This window comes from Nipponia nippon, unplaced genomic scaffold (assembly GCF_047370975.1).
Source record: "Nipponia nippon isolate SJK-2023a ecotype South Korea unplaced genomic scaffold, ASM4737097v1 scaffold_12, whole genome shotgun sequence".
NCBI classification, from domain to species: Eukaryota; Metazoa; Chordata; class Aves; order Pelecaniformes; family Threskiornithidae; genus Nipponia; species Nipponia nippon.
The window spans coordinates 20,508,865-20,529,816 of NW_028262313.1; the positions used below are offsets into that span (position 1 = coordinate 20,508,865).

Consider the following 20,952-nt stretch of genomic DNA (forward strand, 5'->3'; position numbering starts at 1 on the left):
TTAATTCAGTCCAGCGTTTATTTGAATGCATAATACTATACACAGTGATTAATAAAGCAGTTATCCAAAAGTTTAACTACTTTATTCATAGGCTCAAGGTTTAACCAAAATTCTATTATTTCCTAACTTTCAGGACTTTCATTTTGCAACCTCATAGGATATTATTTCATGTTAGATGTGAAGGTACTCCAAACAGTCATTTGTTTTATCGAAAAACCTTAATTACATAAGCAAGAGTTTGGCCACTAAATACTAATTTCTGCATGGGATATTGTAGGATTGGTACTTTCTAGATCCACAGGACAGATCTTAGAAATCTGAGCTATAAAATACAACCTTCTTACTGCTTTTAACATGTGAGAATATAAATTTCGATATAATTGCATAGTATAATTAGATTTTGCCCTAGTGTAGCATCTCTTCACTTTTAATGTACAAAACACTCCAAAATACTTAGAAAAACCTTCTGTGGGGTCAATGAAAGACATACTGTATTCATTCTAATGTACCTTTTCCAAAAACACTGTCTTACAAGAACTGCATATCCGATCTGAGCTCTGCCCAACCTCTTCAGAGACTGACAATACTATTTTGGCATCCATAATGTCAGTGAAGTCAGATACAGAATCTCCTGAAAGCCGAAGAGAGCTTTTTTCCCCCTTATTTTATGTATTATGGTATTCTTTATTATTTGTTATTTTAGAATGTTTCCTACTTGCATAAATGCTATTGACAATGCAGAACCTCTACAGACACAAAATCAGCTATCTGCCAAGGAAGTTTTAACTTTATCACCCTTGAAGTTTTATATATTTTAATGTATTGCTTTTAATACAAAACTCTAACTTTACCCATAAAAGTCTAATTTCTGCCTGATAAACTCTCAAATTAGTTTCAGATAATTGCTTTTTCAGTCTTCTCACATACATCTACTGTCAATTTTTTACAGCTCACTGAGCCATTTCAAATTATGTCTGGTTTGTCTTGCAAAATAAAAATGAGTGATTAAAGATGTTAAGTGTTTCTGTATCCAAACCTTTGTTTTTACTTTCTGTGTTACAAATATTTTTCATTTGACTTTTTTCCATACATGATATCTTCAAGAGTCATGCTGAAAAGAAAAAGGATTAATTGTGGTATGCTGCACTATACATTATGTAGTCTTTATATAGTATGTTTTTTAATGCTCAGGTGTCAGTTACGCTTTCAGGTCCTGCCCTTTCTCATCCACAGTACTGCATCAGCTATGCTAACATACATTTCATTTCCAAATAGGCTCAGAGGTCTACACCATGAATATATGACAGCAGATTTTACACTTATACTTTTAGTAAAATTTCTAAAATTGTGGCAAAAAATGAATGCAATTTAACATCTCTCTACTTCCATCAACACACTGCTATTAGGAAATTTTCTGCATATTAGTCTTCCTATTTATTGTACTCTTACATGTTTGTGCATTCTCTTTGTCATTCTGCTTTCACTTTCTGTTGGCTCATTTAAACTCCTGAGACTCAGTTTTTCTTTGTCTTAACGTACAAGATGCAGTGTGTTTGGATGTCACTTGCAATAATTGCACTTCCCTCCATTTGTAATTTTATCAGTTTTCAGACTAAAAATTGAATAAAAGCATTATAAAATTAATTCCTTTCTAATGGTAGTAGCAGGGGGCAGAAAACAGAACTGGCATTAAGAAAGGCTATGATAAGATTTTTAAAGTTCTCTTCTCACTGACATGCAAAAGATCCTTCAAGCTCTATGTTCTTAAAATCGGAGCAGGTTATTAGGAGCTTTTCCACTGGCATTTAATAGGCAGATATGCACTTCTAGATATATCCGTATTTATTTATATAACAAAGAAATAGTATCATTAATGTGCTAAACTGAAAAATACATTTTTTACACTTGTTTTCCTTGTCAGTAACTCAGCAATCCTTACTCCAAAGTCGCTTGGTAGAATTATTGTCACTTTAATTACTTTGGGACCACAACAACACTTAGTCTCTATCTTTCAGCTCTACCCACCTCACAAATACTCATGTATTAACACAGGTTTCTGTCAAAATCCTCATGTTGCTTTCTGTGTTTCAGGAACAACCCTTCTGTTAGGCCCCCTCTGTCAGGCTACAAGTCTGCCTCTGTTTGGGATTATGAATCCCAAACATCTGACAGCAATCTTCATTTTCACGTCTTTACTCCTGCAACTTCTGAAAAACTTTTTTTTCATATGGTCAAGCTCTTCATCCCACTGGCCTTTCAAAGGACAGAGTTATTTCAGGACAATCTTCAGATAAGCATGCAAGTTGTAAGCTTAAGCAGGTCACAGAGCAAATGCAAGAACTTCGTAGTGTGACTCAAGTCTGCTTAGACACTGGAGACTAGGAAAACATGCCATATAAGCAACCTGTGAAAAATTTTGGGTTGTGTTGTTCTGAACTGTTGGTAGGAGAGCACTATGTCATCCTGCAGAGTAGAGAGGGTTGAGGGAAGGTCAGTGTGAAGGAGCAGAGCATCTCAAGTGCGTTTTGGTTCTTCTGTAGTTTGTGCTCTACACTGCAAAACACTATTGTGAGAATTACAGTAACCCTTAACTTCCTCTTTTTTCAATAATTCTGCTAGTTATAAAGAAGTTTTGGAAATACTTTGACTTGGACTTAGACTTTGAACTGGGTTTTTTGTTTGTTTGTTTGTTTCCTGAAAAAATAGGAATGGTGCTTTGTCGTAGACTAGAAGATACCACTTTGGGATTTAACTCAAAAGAAGAAACGTTTTGGTTATATATAATAACTGTGAAGTTGGTGGTGAATGTAAACATAATGATACACAGAAACAGGAGAGGACCTTATATTTATTTTTAATATTTTAAGTATTTTCCACTAGACTTTGTTCTTGTAGACATTTAATAGAAGCATAAAAGAAACCAGTTGCTTCGCTTTGGGATTAATATAAACTTGGAAGAATGCAATGATATTCAAAATGTTACTGCCAAGTAAGTGGAGGATGAAATGTTACTTTATATTTTAAAAAACCCAAAACTTTTCTACAATTTTTTTGCTTTGGAAAATGCCATGTAATTCCTTTAGTAGAAACATAAATGTTAGGTTTTGCTTTTTGACGTATTAAAATATAATAAGCTAATTGTTGCTAATAATTTGGAGTTCATTATCTAACAGTTATATTAATTGGGTGGTTAAATGTTACTTAAGGCATCCTATTTATCTTCTGTAGACAGCAGATGTAGATTATAACAATAGCTGTAATAGAAGTGACTGCAGATGGTCCAGATTCCTTTCTCTATCCTAAAATATACTGCAGGGATTTTCTCACTTCGAAGTGAGAATATCCTGTGATTTTATATCAATTACTTAAACCTTGACACACCCTGTCATATGGTTTTTAAGTAATTTGGAAAGTATTTTCCTTTCAGTATACTTAGGAGCAAAATTTTAAAAAAAAAAAAAAAAAGAGATATTAAACTTTAAATCATGGTTCAGATCATGCCTTGGTTTGCGATGAGATAAACATATTTGTCTGATCTCTGATTCTTAAGCTATGCTCTCTGGATCCAAGCACCGGTGTAATTCATGATTTTTGTTGCCAACTTCAAATAAAGTATGAATGGAGATCTCAGAATTAAAAAAAAAAAAAAAAAAGGAAATTAACATCATACAAAAAGGCAGAATCATCAGTCTGAGACTTTACTAACTACAAAAATTAGCCATACTAGTAAATTCCAGTTTGTGCACAAATCGGCAATATACACTTAATATGAATTTTTACTGTGTAGTAAAGCATAGTCTCTAAGAGTGCTCTCCTAATGTCCTGATTTATAATAAAAATAAAATCTGTTATAAAAGTTTGGCATTGCCTGTTTTCAGAAATTCTGAATGTAAATTTCATGAAAATTTAGTGAGCCTTTTTCTCTGAAAAAGTATTTATAAAGAAATCTAAGAAAATCTTCTAGTTTTCAAATAGAAGTTATCAATATTCCTGTTTTCATACCTGTGAGTCTTGCTTTATGGTAGTTGGTAATTCCTCGTAGTAAGTGTTTGGTTTGGGTTCCAAAACCGTGAGTGCGCTATATGTGGCAGAATAATCCCAAAAACTCATGCAAAATATAATCCATAACTGAGTATTCAGATGCTAGTTAACAGAAATACATTATTTCCTTAAAGATTTTTTTGCAAAAAATGATAGTTAATAAAGTGTATATTTTATTTGTGAATTCTTTACTATTCATTCTTTAAAAGGAAAAGGGATGCAGAGTGTATCTTTCAGGCCTTAGTATTTCTGCTTTTATTCTCTCTTCTTTGCTTTTAGTGCATAGTAACACGTAACTCTATAGCATCTGGAAGATGTTTTCTTTTGCACTTCTTTCATCTCTGTATGATAGAAACAAGCTTCCCTAATCATTATTTTTCTCTTCTACATTGCTGGAAAATATAAGAATACTTTGCTTGTACCCCTTTTAATCACTTTTCTCCTTTTGTGTTGTGTAATATTTTGTACATTTACAGTATGTTTAATCTGAGATCACAAAGATCATTAATTTAACAATCTGGCTGTGAATGTACGTTGCGTAAATAGTATGAAAAAGGGTGGGATTTTTTATTTATTTTTAAAGAAATGTGAATCTAATAAACATCTAATTAGTGTGAAGGCTTATTGGGTAAATACTGAGTTATAAAAACATCTTACAGCTACTCTTACTGTTAGTATTGTTTGGAACACATAGATGATGAGAATTTTCTGATGGAACAGCTTTAAACTGACTGTCAAAAAAATCAACTAATCACTATGAAGAATAAGAATTTAGAACAAATTCATTTCTGGTTTCAGAATTATCTGTATTTCTTAGCATGACTGATATGGTTTATACATGTAATATTTCATATGTTAATGAGATAAAAAGAATGGAGACAGTCAATTTGCACTTCGTGTGTGCTCAGCATTTGGATTGCAATGAGCGTAGGCTAAACACCATAACTAATATTCCTCCTTTCTCTAGAAATAAGAACTGAAATGAGATTACAGTCCAATTATCGGGGATTATGCAATATGTTTAATTTTAGCATTCTCTGCCTGCATAAAAGAAAAAAAAAAAGTCATAATGATTCTGCATAATACAACACTACTCTTTCAGTCTAGTTGTTATGTGAGGTAGCTTGTTGGATTTATAAATAACAGGAAAATACCTATAATGTCTTATGATAAAAACTCAAGCTGATTCTGAATTATGTTAAAATAGACTGGCATTTCTTAATACAATGAAAACTGAACCCTTTATGTAGAGTTTTCTGAGAGGTTATTCTCTGTTCTTGCCTATAGGGTTGGTTTGATCGGGGGTGTGTTTGCGGGTGTTTTTTTGAGAGAGAGACACCTTTCTGGGTTTTTTTTTCCCAAGGAAGTAGCTCATTGCCTGTAGAAGATCTCCCCAGTTCAGAGGAATTTCAGCACAGTGTGGAGTCACGGTCATAGAAAAACTGTAGCTTCAAGAGTAACCTTTAAAATGTTATGATAATTACTTCTTTAATCCTTCTCCTTTAACAGTTTTCCTTATTACATATCTGCAAATATACGGCATTATTATAATAAACAACTCATAGTGCTCCATGGGGATACTGTTACCCCTTTAGAATGGAATAAATAATATAAATTTTAATGATATTTTAACAAATGTTGTGATGCTTACTCATGTACATAATGGGCTACCACACTGGGAAAAGTGAGTATAAAGGAAGATAAAAGATATTCCTGGTAGAATTTTCATGACACGGAATTATTAGAGAATGCACATTTTTTTAGCTTTTTAAATTAATCTTCCATTTCTAGCAGATGGCAAATTTTATTCTTTAGAATTCAGTTATCCAAGTAGCTAATTAGAATTTTGAGATATTAGAAGTATAGAGCCTTAATCATAAAATCTTTTAGAGTAGTGAGTTTTTGCACAATGTATTTATAATATTATGGCTTGTCCTTACAAGATGTAGGCCAAGCCCCCCGAAATTTAAGTGCAGTTTAGAGTGACACATACAGGTAATGATTTCCTCCTAAAGAACACTGAAATATTTAGTACATTGTGCGTGTTGGAAATTCACTCTCTTGCTGAGTATAGTTGCCTCTAATTTAAGAAGACCAGAGACTTCTACTGTAAGAATTATAGAATATTGGTCTTCAGGGTTTTCATGAATAATGAAAAATTATCCATTATATGGGAAGATTAATTTAGTTGAATAAGCTTTAAGATGCTTGCAGTAATTTTCAAGCAAAATCTGAAATCAAGTTGTTCATCCCTTCATTGCATTCAACTGGAGAGGAAAAAAATACATATCAGTATAAATCCTAAAATACTCAGTAAATGTAACACCTTCTGTGAGTCTTCATAGATGGTTAAAATAGAAAACACAGGGTTATCCTGTCTTTAAGTACTCTAATTATATAAATCAGTAGCATTTCTGATGCAGAAATCCTCAATGAGAAAAATACTTGATTTAAAATGATATTAAATCCCCAAGTAGTAAGAAAGATACGAGTGCACTTGTCTTTCTCTGAAGTAAGAGGCAAAATAGTAATATGAGATGCTGTTACTCGTGAAAATGAAAATTATTTTTATCTTATTGCATAAATGTGAGAGACACTTTCATTTATCTTTATTGTCTGCTTCTTTTTGAAAACAAAGATCAGATTCCAGGGGCATCTCAGTGAGAAAATGATAGCTGGTAACATCAAACAGTGACTGTGTAGGAAAAGCAGAATAATTTGCACAGCTTCACTGTAGCCATCTTTTCTGTGAGTTGATCTTGACTCACTCTGCCTTGCAGACTTCTGCAACACTTTCTTCAGCTACCAGATGCTGACCTTTCCTTACCGTGCCTTGAAGCAAAATTGCTCACAGGTAGGGGACCACAGTGTTCCTCCTCACGAGACAAGCAATAGCCAAATCACAAACCGTGTAGCCATTTGCCAGTGTACTAACTTCTCCTGGCCAGATTTCTCAGTCTAGCCTTTCAAAGCTTCTCTGAAATAACTTATGGTAAATCAACTGTTTTAAACAAAAGGCTGAAGAAAAGGTTGTCATTCTAGCAAACACTCCAGAGATATAGGAACACTTATATTCTTAATTAAAAGAAATGAACTTTATAAATGAAGATTTTATAGCCAGTATGCAACTGGAAATTTATCAAATAACCGCAAAAGGATTTCAAAGCATCTGAGTTTATATTTATAGGAAACAGGACTGATGCGTGCATGTACACGTGTGGATGTTTGAGCATGTGTTAGTGTGTCCTAAGCAGACAGATTTCATAACATGAAGTCTTTTCCAAGGCGTCTTCCGAAGGCAAATATGGCTAGCAGACTTTTCAGTTTTTCCCTGTCCCAAAAAAGGAGAATCAGAATGCTGGATTTGCCAGGTTTCTGAGATAAAGTATTTGTCTTGGATCCAAGATCAAGATTTAGACAGATTGCAGTCTAGCCTTTGCTAAATAAAATTAAATTCTCTGAGGATGCAAATTAAGTGTATTTGGTTGGAACATAGTCTGTTGCCAACTAAAATGTTTGTTTTTATTTAACATAAATCTGCATGTGCATAGTCTTCATCTTGGCAAATTATGGCTGTAAAAGTAGGTAATATAGAAGTGGTAAATACTGGCTTTTAAGCCACACCAAAAATCTCCATTATACAAAAACACTATTAAGATTTAAGAAAAGACGTAAGATAAATGAGAATGGTTCTTGATGAGAACAGCCAAAACCTTTGTAAAAGTAAGGAACTGGAAAAGGTTTTGAGAAAATAAAGGGAAAACAAATTTTCCCTGTTTAATTCCAATACATTTTTTTTATCAGCTTGTAACAAAAACTAAAAATGCAATATGAAAGCCATCTGTGTGGGCAAGAACACCAGTTGCCAGATGAAAATTTTACACCTGCTTAGACTATTCTGTGAATGAAAAACCCATGAGTAAATAACTGTATTTAACAGACTCTGTATTTATTTTGATAGAATATTTATAAGCAATTTTTGTTTTGGTCATAACACTATTTTTAAAGTGTCCATGTATATACTGAGAATAATTCCCTAGAACTCTTCAAAGCTAGTATTTTTCTATTTCAGATTAATGAATCAGTTATAATTTTGTCCCATGCCATTGTTGTATTTATTGCTGGGATACAAACACTTGACTTTCAAATACAAGGACTGAAAATATGATTTTGAAAGCATGCTCTCTAGTCATTAATTCTAACAAACTTAATCTGTCAGATGTTCATAGAAAGCAAATACATATGGCAATGGATGATTAATTTCAGATTGCAAATTAGTAGGAATATTTTTTTTTCAGTTCTTTTTTCTGATTAGTTCTGGGTAATCAATATCTGCTGGTAATTATTTTAGATAATGAAACAGTCAATTTTTGCTTCCCTAATTTATTTTGGCAGTCATTTCTGCCAGAGTTTTTTTTATTTTTTGAATTAAAATTTAAACAAAGTTTTTAATCAGAAATCTTGGCTTTTTGCTTACTCTGAATTAATGTCCGTACAAAAAAATGGAACATTTTAATTACTGTTTGACTTATATGTGAGTTTGGCCAATGATTAGGCCCATAATTTGCAGTGCAGTTTTGAACAGATTTTAGAAGTTAAATTGCTGAAGCAGATATTGCTGTGATTTTTCACCCATGTGACTCTCAGTATTCTGAAAAATCCTTTTAGTTTTTTTCTATTTATGTTCCTATGAAGGAAAAAAAATTCTGCTGTGGCTTTGTTTCCTTTTTTTCTAACAGATAGCTGTCTGGCTTTACTGGGAATTGATACGCAGACCAAGGTAAATTACTTGCCTTGCGTATGGTTCCTTTTCCCACTTACAGATTTCTCCCTCCCCTATTTTTCCGTCATCTTGTTGTCTCCCAGATAGTCACTAAGTCATTACTTTCATCAATGTAAGATGAGCTTTCACAGGGAAGGAATTCTGACATTCCCCAATGTTTTTCTGGGATCAAACTTTCCACCGTGAATTTGAGCATTTTCCTCTTTTTGTTTCCTTTCTAACAAAAAAGACCAAGAAGGGTCTCCTTGATAGCAAGGAGTTACACATACAGATACACATATATATACACATAAGAGAGCAAACTATTTTTCAGGAATCTGACTTGTATGAAGTAAAAGGCCAGACAATTGAAACCATACCTACTTCCTGCAAAGATACTGATATTTTATTTATGTTTTATAAAATCTGAATTTTAATCTGATTTTTAAGCAAGTGCCTGTTTAATAGACAAGATCATAAGGCTTCAGGTTCCAGGGGAAAAAATAGGCAGTAGAAAGGAAGTTAGAAATGTCATGACTTTAACTGTTAGGAAAGCATATAATAATCACCACTAATGTCACCACTAAAGATCACAAGTCACCACTGAATTGTGTGATTGTTTTTATGTACACTGCCTATGCTTTTGAAGACAGTACCTATAATTAGACAGTACAAGGAAAGTGCATGTTTTAAAAAAAAAAAAAATGAAGTTGTTTAAGAGCTGATGCTGAAGTAAGTTCAAATATAAAAAGTAGATTTAAAATAACACTTTGCTGTAATGAGTAGAAATCATGACAGGAGAATAAAGCATAAGAAAATATCCTTGGGGCATAAGTGTGATGATTAAAAATATCATTAAAGCTAAAGCATCTGTTTTAATCCTTTGTGAGACGCTCAATTCACCCACATGCACACATAAATGAGGGCTCAGTTTACTAATGCTGCAGTTTGAGCACTAAATATAACATGCTTTGCATTTAAAGAACATACAGATTAAATATGAGATGCCTGTAATACAAGGGAGCCTGCAGTAATGGTACGCTGTGGATTTAAAGATTGTATGTAAACAGGCAGATGTCCAAAGCAAGCAAATGTTCATTATAGAAAATTTCACATCAGGCATCTATTTATACCACTAAAGTCAAATAAAGAGTATTTTTTAAAGGTTTGTAGGGAAAACAAAGTTTATTAGCAAAGATTGGCAGAAATGTGGCAGATGCCATCATGATAATCTGTCAGAACAAAATACACAAAATGGGGCACATCCATTCAGCAGGCCAGATCCCATCTGATGCTAAAGTGCGTTTGAGACAGAGCCCTGTGATTCAGGAGAACATCTTCATTCTACTGGAAGAAACTGGGAGCTGCACGCACATACGTGCAAAGATTAAAAAAACAAGATTAAAATATAACTTCCATCTTATGCATGTAGATATTTAACACACCTACCTTTGCTTTCTTGGTCCATATAGAGTCCAGTTTAATCCTTTTTGCAGAACATACAAGCATATGAAGCTTTGCTTGAATCCGTAGTATTATTTTAAGTCATTAGTATCCCAAATAGTACTGCCCGTTGCCCTTAATGTTCTCCACTTACACAGGATGGCTGCACAGACCCCAGTCCACTATACAGCTAGTTCTTGTCTGACTATCAGCTACTTTATTATTGATTTTTAATTGTTTCATTAATTTAGAATGGAACTTAGAAGATCATTTCAGAATGGGATTTTTTTGTGCTTTTTTCTGTAGATGATTACCTTGAAGCTAGTTAAATAGACAAGAGATCAAAATGAAGGAAAAGTAAAAACACATAGGAAAGCCTAAATTATTTTCAAACTTACCATAGGAATCATTGAAAGAACAGAGGAGATCATCTATGGTCACCTGGGATTATCTAATTTGAGGGGAAAAAAATCAACTTTTTTTTAAAATGTAGGTTCAGAAATTCAGTATTTTTCAACCAGCTTTAAACATCTTGTCGAGGTCAGTGTACATGTCTGTCCTTAATTGCAGCTGGCCAAGTAATTAAAGACAATGAATACTTAGTATATTCTGATAAAAATGAAAAAAGGCACAAATTTTGTCTTCAGTTTGGGAGAAAAAAGTCCAAAGTGGATGTATAATCTCTAATGTCTGGATGTACTTATAGAGTGATTGCATGGCAGTACCACAAGGCACGCTTAGGCCTCTTCAGATTTTCTAGATAATTAATACTTGGTGTTAGTATACTTTGAATTTTCACATAATGTCTTTTACCACAAATTAATTAATTCTTTCTTGTGTGAATGCACAGGAATGATAACAGTAGAGTCTTTATCCACTTTCTCCTTGTCTGCCCCATCATTAGTGAACTGCTGAAGATTATCTCATCCAGCCTCCTACTTGAAGAAGGAACAGGTCTTGATGAGTTGAACACTGAAAATCTCCAGGGGTCAGATTCCACCACTCCTAGTGCTTCATCAGTCTCCTTGTGGTTCAGTAAAACCAGAAAAGAAAAGTAATGGCAGAGAACAGAAAAAAAGGTAAGCCTTCATGATTCTCAAGCTGCTTGGAGGCAGAAGTCTGTTTCTGCTGAGCTGGGACTCCTCATATAGTACTGTACAGGAAGAGAGTTTGACTTCCACTCCTTCCCCTCTCCTTTAAAGCAGCATTCCTTCTTGCTCAAGATAAGGCTGAAAGTACATCATCTCAGTGTGATGTTATTATCTGGGAATGAACAAGGTCAGGATAGCACACTTTGAAAGAAAAACATTGCATCAGAAATACAGGAAAATAATATCCAGCCAAAGCATTTCAGAAATTCCTGTTCTTAGTGTTTCTACAGATTCTCACTGAAGTGAATGCAGATACCCAGACTGGTTTTGGTAAGAGTTGGAAAAGGTTCTGAAAGAGAAGTTTCTTCCTTGAAATAGCGTAATGTGTGAGGCAATAATATGAGCTGTACGGAAAGCTTGTAGCTGGATCTTATTCAGATAGATCTAGGGTGATTTTTCCCACTTCTTCTATGTTTAAAAAAGTTAATTGATTTAAAATAAAAGCACATATTTTTAGGGTAGGTGTTCTTAATTCTGTGTCTAGAAAATTCCTCTTAGTCATGGTTAAACTTCTTTGCACAGCAAAACCAAAAGAGTTTAAGAATGCAGTTACCCTGATTTTTGGTTCTGCTGAAGTCCCTCTCCTGATATATAATTCTAATAAGATTTGATCACAGTTCTGTAAACTACTTTCAAAACATCAGTAGAATAACGATTCCTTTCCCCTAATGGTTTAACAATTTTGTAACATATGTTTTTGAAACATGACAAGAAAATAGAGGTATTCTTGTGTGTAAATTCCCAGCTTCAAGAGTGGATTATCACGCTAACACAAGCAAAGAGTTACATTTCCTTTTGGTGATAATAAATACTTGATTTGTAGCATTACAGGGTATTAAAGCAGTCAGTCCTTCATACCATATTCTGAAGTAAGGCACATTAATAGTTAATTTCATTGGAGTCTTGCATACAGTCAGAGGATGTCTCTGTCTCTGCTGTAAATCACCAGCAGCTGCAGAATATATTTCGGAACTGTATACATGTTCTACTTATGCTCCATAACTGGTTCTACCCTGCTATCAGGACTGCATTTCTTCAGTGATCAGTAATGGATCATCTGTGATTTGTGTTTATTCAGTTGGGGCTTCTGGCATTAATCTGTGCTTGTACCTTCAAGCCTCTGCTCTCCTCATTTTGTGTTGGACCTTTTGGAAACCTCTGCTACAGCTTCTGATTTTCTTCAACAGCCTTCAGGATCTGACTTCCCAATAACATGAAGTCTTATTAAAACAGCCTAGTAACACATACATCTTTATCCTAGGGTCGTTGAATAGTTCTCTCTACAAAGTAATAGTCCATTACAATATACATTTATATGTATAGCCATAAAATGCGTGGTAACTGCTTGTTTTTAATATCTATTAGTTACAGCAGTATCATTGCTATGTTATCAAAATTGCCTTGCAACAGCATGACAAAATATTGTTTAGTACTACAAGCAGACCACACAGCAGTTCAAGTTTCTTGCCTCTGTAATTCTTCATTATTGTCATGTTAGGTCTTTTTTGCACGCTGTATCCACCCAGCACCAGGATACGTGTTGATTATATTTTTCACTAGTTCAAAGATGTGTTTGCATGAGTTAGGGCATTTCCCATGTGCTTTTTACATTCTAGGCTTGGGTTCAGGTTCCTGCCAGTCTTCTAACAAGGGAGAGCAAACAACAGTCCCAGAAGCATCCTGTTGAAAAAATCAAAAGGGGTACAAGTTGTTTTCTGTTTAGTTTTTTACAGGCTCGTGAAGCATTACGGACTTTTGCCCACACATAATACACATGACTTTGGGCTAGTTCCTAATTGTGTAAGAGCTGACAACAATGTGATCCGTAGCGTTGCCTGTTCTGTGAGAAATAAAATATCCTAAACTGTCATTTTTTCAGTCATGAAAACTGACTTGAAAGAAATTAGATGAACAAAAGTAATTTTAGTGTTTATAAGGAATATATTAACGTATCTTCAATAGTAGTGTCACTTCCAGGCATTTGTGTAATAACTGCATGAAAATAAAAATAAACAACGCTAATAAACTTCGCTATAAGGAGTGCAGCCGCTCTCTGATAATTTTGGGCCAGAATCCTGAAGGCTATAATAATTATACTTAAGTGTTCCCAGAGTATTTATATGTGTTTCTTTTAAAAGGAACAGACTTTTGCCCTTAAGGCCCACTCAAGTTGCAATGATTTTAATTAGTGACACACATAGCTTAACTCAACTTATTCTACATACACTTTTAGAAATGTTTAAATCAGCTAACAGCTCTCCATAATCAAGGAGCTGAAGGTGTATGTGTAGTGATATGGATTTAATAGAACAATTCTCTTAACTCAGACTGGGGACTTTGATTCTGGGGCAGACGTGATTAAAGTATAGTCTATATCTTTAAAGAAAGCACAGGTTGTGCCAGCTTAGGGTAAAGGGCATTGATCAGATCTAATTGACTTGGGCAGGCATGACAGGTTTGGGTTTTTTAGTCAAGATTCCTGACTGAACCAAGTTTCTCTAAGGGACTTAAATCAGATCTGTATAGCAATTTTCTCACGTCCTTCTGCTGGCTTCCCTTCAGTTTTTCAAGTCCTTTGTGAGATATAGGGCCACGGATTTTTCAGAAGAGCTGTAATTCCCACATGGCTGTATTTGCAGGTGTGTGTGACGCTGAGCTATTTGTTTTGGTCCCTTCTTGCCCTATTTTATCTTATTCAACATTCAGCTTTAAAAGTGTATGTGAGAATGATAAATTAGACCCTGGGTAAGAAAGGACAATTGTATTCCCAAAAACATGACAGGATGGGCATGTCTGGGTGTTCTTGCACTGTTTTGTGGTTTGAGCTGCTCCTCTTCCCCTCTGTTCCTTACTCTTCTGACCTCTTCAGCTCACCACTGGAGCTTTGCTAACGCTTTCTGTGTTAAAGGTATTTGATAAACTCTCATACAAAATTTATGACTGTAAACAGATTCTTCAGCATCAGACAGAAGACCTTCCTGCCTTCCTCTTTCTTTTTCTGGGCTACGGCTTTCGTATCCTAAAGCAGCCTACCTAGGGAGCACTCATTCCAGGTGCATCACAAACAGTATTGCCTGCTTTCAGACTCTTGCACACTTTCATACACTTAAAGCTGTTATTTTTTTCTGTACTTACTGGCTGACTTATTTACAGTCATACCTCCTAAACAAAGTAAATAAACATATATAAAATTAATCTAGTTCAGGCCAGCCCTTCATAATTCTCTGGATGAAGAACAACAGTTCCTGGACCTCAGTTGCAAGGTTCAGGCATTATATGGTACACATCAGAAAAGAAAGTCTCTTTTCCTTTACAAAGCTGAAAATATCACTGGAGTGATGAGCAAGAACTATGCAGAAATAGCATTCATCTGGCAGTTTTAAGTTAGATTATTCTAGCAGGATTTCAGGACATCACTTGATGTAACAATGCAATATAATCATCATTTACGCAGGCAGAAAAAATTTCTTTTTGCTGTCTCCTGTTTGGTAATATTAACAGCTTATAAATCCCATTATAACGTACAAACATGAATGAAACATGAAGCAGGAATGGGGTAGCTGTAATCTCAGTAGATTTGTTATCTCTTGAATAGTGATCAAAAATTGAACCTACCATGGACTTCTAGAGTTTTTGATTTTATAAAGGAATGTGTAGTTTGTTACATTTCAAAGAAACATCATATTTTCTTTAAATTTGTATAGACTTGCTTCATATAATTATAGTATATTAAACTGTAAGAGAATCTAGAGACATTGTTCTGAAGATCTGTATGTCTCTCTAAGATTGCTTTGTTTACTGGGAAATCATACCACAGAAATGGTTTTGGTTATCAAAATTACATTATCATCAACAAGACAATTTAATTAAATCCCAGGTCAGTGTTTTGAGTATGTTCTCTAAATTCACAATTTAAATTTCTGTTGGATTTTTTTTTAATTACATTTATTGGTATTTTTTCATGTAGATGATTATACGGGTAGTACCTTTCATAATTATTCTTAGGTGTATCAGACATTCTGAGAGAAGAACAAAGGATTTCCTTTAATCTGGATAGGTTACAAATCAGGTTGGTGTTTGTAAGCCATATTTTAAGTTGGATTAGTTTTCAGAGAGAGAGCAAAAAAAGAGAGAAGAGGTGCTTTGAAGTGTTTGGTTATGGTCCTTGTTCTTAAACAGATACGTGTCTTACTGTCGCAAAGTTGATTAAAGCAAAGCTCAGCAAATGTCATTCCTGTCTCTATGGTCCATGTTAAACAGACTGCTTTAAAATGTATGCACTCAATTGTCAATGGTATTAGCATCCTCCAAATCTCAGCTTCACAGGATTGAAGCTTGACAACAGAGATTTTCTGAGTATTTCTACTTTGATAGTAGACAGTATTAGCAACCTGTGATATGCCAAGTCTGATAATACACAGAAACGCCAAGCTGTGAAGTGATACAAATGTGCTCTGTATGTGTATGAACCTTAGAGCTGTGTAAAGTAGGTGCCTCTGAGAACTTCATATTGAGGTCGGAGTTCAAAAGGGGCTTGAATGAATCAGATTCTTGGGATTTTGATCTTCTATGTGTATTTTGGTTTTGGGACAGAAATAAAATGGGAATCATGGTTTTGAATTAGATCCATTAACCGACACATACTCTAAAGTGAGGTTGACGTCTCTACACTGATACCTGAGGAGTTTTGATTTTTTTTTTTTTTTAGTGGCGTAAATGTTCTAGTTTTGACCTACATACTACACTCATACCAATTCTCTCTCATTTTGTCTATAACTCTTATAAAATAATCTCAGGAGGATATAAGAGCAGGACATGTAAAAGAGTTTCTGTACAATTATTACTTTTCTAATTAAAATAATTTACACTTGTATAGTTATTACTATGATTAAAGGAAAAAAGTCCAAAAATACCCTTTTAATCACTAGAGTGTGACTCCATAGATCTTTTCTGCATTATAATAATTGAATGAGATCTATAAAGCTCAGAAATTAATCACATTCCTTTTAGAAAAAGAGACATTTTAGTTTTGGTAAAAAGGCAAATAATCTAAAAGAAAAAATTTTGCTCTTAGTGTACTTCAGTATGAACGGATTAAAACAAAACAAGTATAAGAAATCAGTATTATTGGAAGTTGTACCCTCTTTATTGTGCTATAGAAGTACAGATGGAAGATAGAGCCATAGAATCATAGAATCGTTAAGGTTGGAAAAGACCCTTAAGATCATCGAGTCTAACCGTAACCTATCATTGCCAAGTCCACCACTAAACCATGTCCTCGAGCACCACGTCTACCCTGCTTTTAAATACCTCTAGGGATGGAGACTCATGTACCAGAATAGCACTGTAACTGCTCTACTGATCTGTGATGTACTTGTTACGTGGTGCTACTATGCTTAGCTGCTTTATTTTCTTCAAAAAATTGCAGAAAACATTTGCCTGAAGTTGACAAAATAACCAAATAAAGGGTACCTGTTTATTCCATCATATTAATGTGTCACATAATTTGTCAATGGCCGTTTTGGTCTTCAAAAATCAATTCTTTTTGACTAGACTTACGTTTAATATATTTTAGAAGTAGTTTACAAACTTCAAACTAATTTTTTTTTTTTTTTCAAATGCTAGCATACATTTGAAAACTACATTGCGGTCATGGAGTCTTAGCCAGTAAAGAACGTGTTTAAAAAAAGAAAATAACTCACTGCAGTTCCAGTATACTTTGAATTTTGATGAAAACTGGTGTTATCAAGGAACACTGGAATGTTTAATACTTCATGAATGAATTGTTAGAAATTCAGAATTCAGCCCAATCAGGTTTACACTGTCTTTTAAACAGTATCTAAGTCTACCCAAGTCGATGTTTCTCATATCTGATGTCATATCTGCATGATTATCATTCTGCTTAGCTGCTAATATCCCTAAAGAGACCAAAGCCAATCTCATAATGTCCGACCATTTAGGGTCCAAATCTCAACACAACTTCAGCACTATGCTTTCATGTGATTGGAGGTTAAAAACTGTAATTTTGCTTTTGTCTTAGCAAATACATAGCCAAAAGAAACAAACACTTTGGGGGTATCCCTGACCCAGTGTAGGTCACCCAGATATTTCATGATCTTGACCCACACAAATATGGCTGCAGCCTCCGGCTACTAAATCCCTGCAATTTATGCCCAACAGTGCTCATGCATCAACTAATGAGCACTGGCAGGTAAATTAATTAGATGCTCCTGGATGAATGCAGAAAATCCTGCAATTTTTGCCTAATATGCAGAGCTAAAATAGCAGTGTGGTTTGCAAGTACTTATTATTTAAATGGGCCTGTGGATTAGATATTTAGAGGAGGAAAAGTAGAATATGCAGCACCACAAAGACTGAAAAAATGGTTTGTCCTGATAGGTGTTGCCTTTGAAGTATTTATGAATTAATGGCATCATAGCTAATCCCTGAAATGGCTTGGACAATTGGTTTGCGAGACTAGGACATACTACATTTACAAGGAAAATAGTTCCATGGACATTTAATACATGCCTTGCAATACCTATTATTTCAGTAATACAAATATTATTACAATCTTGGCAACTCTTATTAAAGATAATTCTTGATTTGAAAGATTTACTCTAGGTGAAATCTTTTCCTGGTAGTTGTTCCATATATCCTGTATGAGTTTAAATGTCATGCTTCTCAACTTGGAGAATGGCTATTGGCATACTCACTTTAAAGCCTTCAGAATCTTTGGATATTTAAAAAAGTGTGTCTAAATGATGTATTTTATGTCTTAGGACACGCTGTCAGAAGCAGTGAAATTTTTTCTGCTGAAAACTACGGTTAACACAGAGACCTGCAAGCATAGCGCAGGTTAAAAAAATGTATTAAAGCTGATTAGGTACTGAATGTGATACTGAAATAAGTACTGTGCAAACATGATTAATTGCAAATCTGTTGGTATGGGTACTTCAAATGTATGAGTTAGGATTCCCAAGAATAAATTAATTTTAAAACATATGAATACGTATGATATTAATAAAAAATTGACTATACTCTTCCACAGCTTCCCAGTTTCAGAACTTTTTAATAATTTAAACTTAGCCTTTTCCTGAAGCTGCATGTGTTAATTGGAAATAGTATAAAAATTACAAGTGCACCTGAATTATGCTTTCACAGCATAACTTTATACACAGTAACATTTCTTTTCAAAATATTGTATAGTTGTGTGTTATAGTAGCACGTCTCAAAGATTTTAAGACCTTTGTTCAAAGGAATGGTAGACGTGCAATAACAGTAACTTTCTGCTTTAATACGTTAAAACTTTTTATAAAGTGCAGATAATTTCAAATAATTTTTATTTGAACATGTAGAATTGTATTGAAGTATAAATTATCTGTTCACGAGTTTAATGAAGGCCAGAAGAACTATTTGCGTTTTGGTATAAATATTTATTGGAAGAAACTAAAAAATATTTCAGGGAAACCAAGAAGTCACTTGAATATCTCACAGGAACACATGTGAAATAATTTAAAGATAGTGTTTTAGTCTTAAAATTGAGCTACATTAAAAGAAATGGTATGATATGGTTAAATAAGACCCAGATTAAGTGCAAGTTTTTGTTCTATGTTGAACAAAATGCTTTGATGTTGCTACATCAATCCAAAATGTCTTTTTCCTGGTCCAGTTAGCATGTTTACTTAAACAGATATTATTTAACTGTTATCTGCATATGTAATTTAGAATTTATAGCTTAAATGGTCTCTCAAAAAAAAAATACATGAAGGAATTTCATGTTCACATTTCACGTATGTATTCAGCAGAACGTGTCATCATTTATGTAAATATAGCTGTATCCATTCCTATAAGTAATTGTAAGATACACCGGCTTTTCCTGTTATCCAGTAAAGCCAAAGGTATATATTGGATGCTATAATAACAGTCTAAAAGCTACAGAAATTGAATTTTAGCCCACTGCTATTGTGGAATATAACAACAGAATTCACCTACATAAATTTTCATTTGCTTAACTGAATTGTGGTTCTTGTAGAATTAAGGCTGAAGTCAGTATTGCTGTTGCATGTAGATAACATTGTATGCATGGCTGTGTTACGCTTTGTATAAGGCTCTCTGGTTTGTGGTTATTCCTTGGTTCTGGAATATTATTCAAAAATGAAATGTAAATATTTGTAATTCCTGAAAGGCACTATAATTCTTTCCTACTAGCCTGGCTTTTGCTTCATCATTGCCCGCTGTAAAAGATGAATAGTCTTCTATTCATCTTTTAGTATCTTTTTACCAGCTGTCTGGACACTTACAGACTCTAATTCTCTTTTTATTGCCAGCACACGCTCAATGAAATAGGAGTATTTGTAGCAGAGTATTGCAAATTGAAAGTATTTCTGTAAACCTGGCATTGGGTTTCAGCAATTCCAGTTAGTTACAGTTACACAACTTTTACCTATGCTGAAGTTAGCTTCCTTAGTACAAAATAAAAATCATGCCCCAGTAGCGAGTGAGAAGCAGAGAGAGCGTATCACTATTTTTGTTTCATGGTGGCGCTTACAATCCTATTTACCAAAGCTGGCACTTTCATTTGAACATGTAAAGAAAATAAATCAGGAAAGAAAGCTATAACTACCATGGCAGCTGCTAGAAAAACTTTGAAGAATCACCCGGTATTCATTTTCAAACCAGCATTTTTTATTAGTATGTCCAGACAGCAATATCAATTAAAATTCTTTTCTTTACAGATCTGATGCTACACCTATTTGTAATACTTGACTAAGAAGAAATTGGATCCATGGATAAGGTCAGATCTGTGGTTAGCAGCATTTTAATGTATATCCCCTTTATATGTGTACATCTAGAAATATCTAGCCTGGATAAGTGAAAAAAGAGATGCGTTTTCCTCAGGGCACTATCCATTCAAATAATCACGACTTCAATTTAGTGAACAAAGAAATACACTCTGAATGATGCCTAATTAGTATAGTGTCACACAGCTGAATGCTTAAATAGAAAGTAAACGTTTAGCATAAGCAAATAAAAAACTAATAATTTTTCAGTTAAACAGATAACTCTGCAGGGAAAAATATCATCACAACATCGTTCGCCTTCCTTCTCTAAATTTTAACATTCCATTTGCTGCAACAGATTTTAAATTTTACTTTTTTTTTAGGTAACAAAGGTCTCTTAATTTACAGATAATTTCCATGGGTCAGTGTACTTCAAGAGCAAAGTTGTTTTTCTTTTCGTTTCCTGCAGGAGATTTTATGTAAGATGATGTAAGCAGGGCATGCCAATTTGCCCGCCTTAAAATGATCATATTAATTGATTGTTACACAGTTTTTATTAGTGTAATTAATTTCATGACTACGTTATTATTAAGAAAATTAAGAAAGTCTGTGAGGGCTTCTCCATGAACCCGACAGTGGAGTATTGTTAGTGCTGTGGCTTATGTTGACATGTAAAATAGTTGAAGATGATGCATTGCCCTGAGCCGTAGGATGGAGGCAGAGTTAGTGGTATTGTCTGGCAATGAAGTTAACGTGATTGCTGTTCACTGAC

General features: G+C 34.1%; 1 long non-coding RNA gene across 1 annotated transcript in view; it reads left to right on the top strand.

Moving 5' to 3' along the window:
* Positions 1 to 20,192, top strand: part of LOC148056739 (uncharacterized) — a 30,676-nt gene extending 10,484 nt beyond the window's left edge. Inside the window, exons 2-3 of the long non-coding RNA XR_015702437.1 lie at positions 11,151 to 11,325; positions 20,136 to 20,192. This is a non-coding gene — a long non-coding RNA (uncharacterized LOC148056739). The remainder of the gene's footprint in view (positions 1 to 11,150; positions 11,326 to 20,135) is intronic.
* The last annotated feature ends 760 nt before the right edge of the window (positions 20,193 to 20,952 follow it).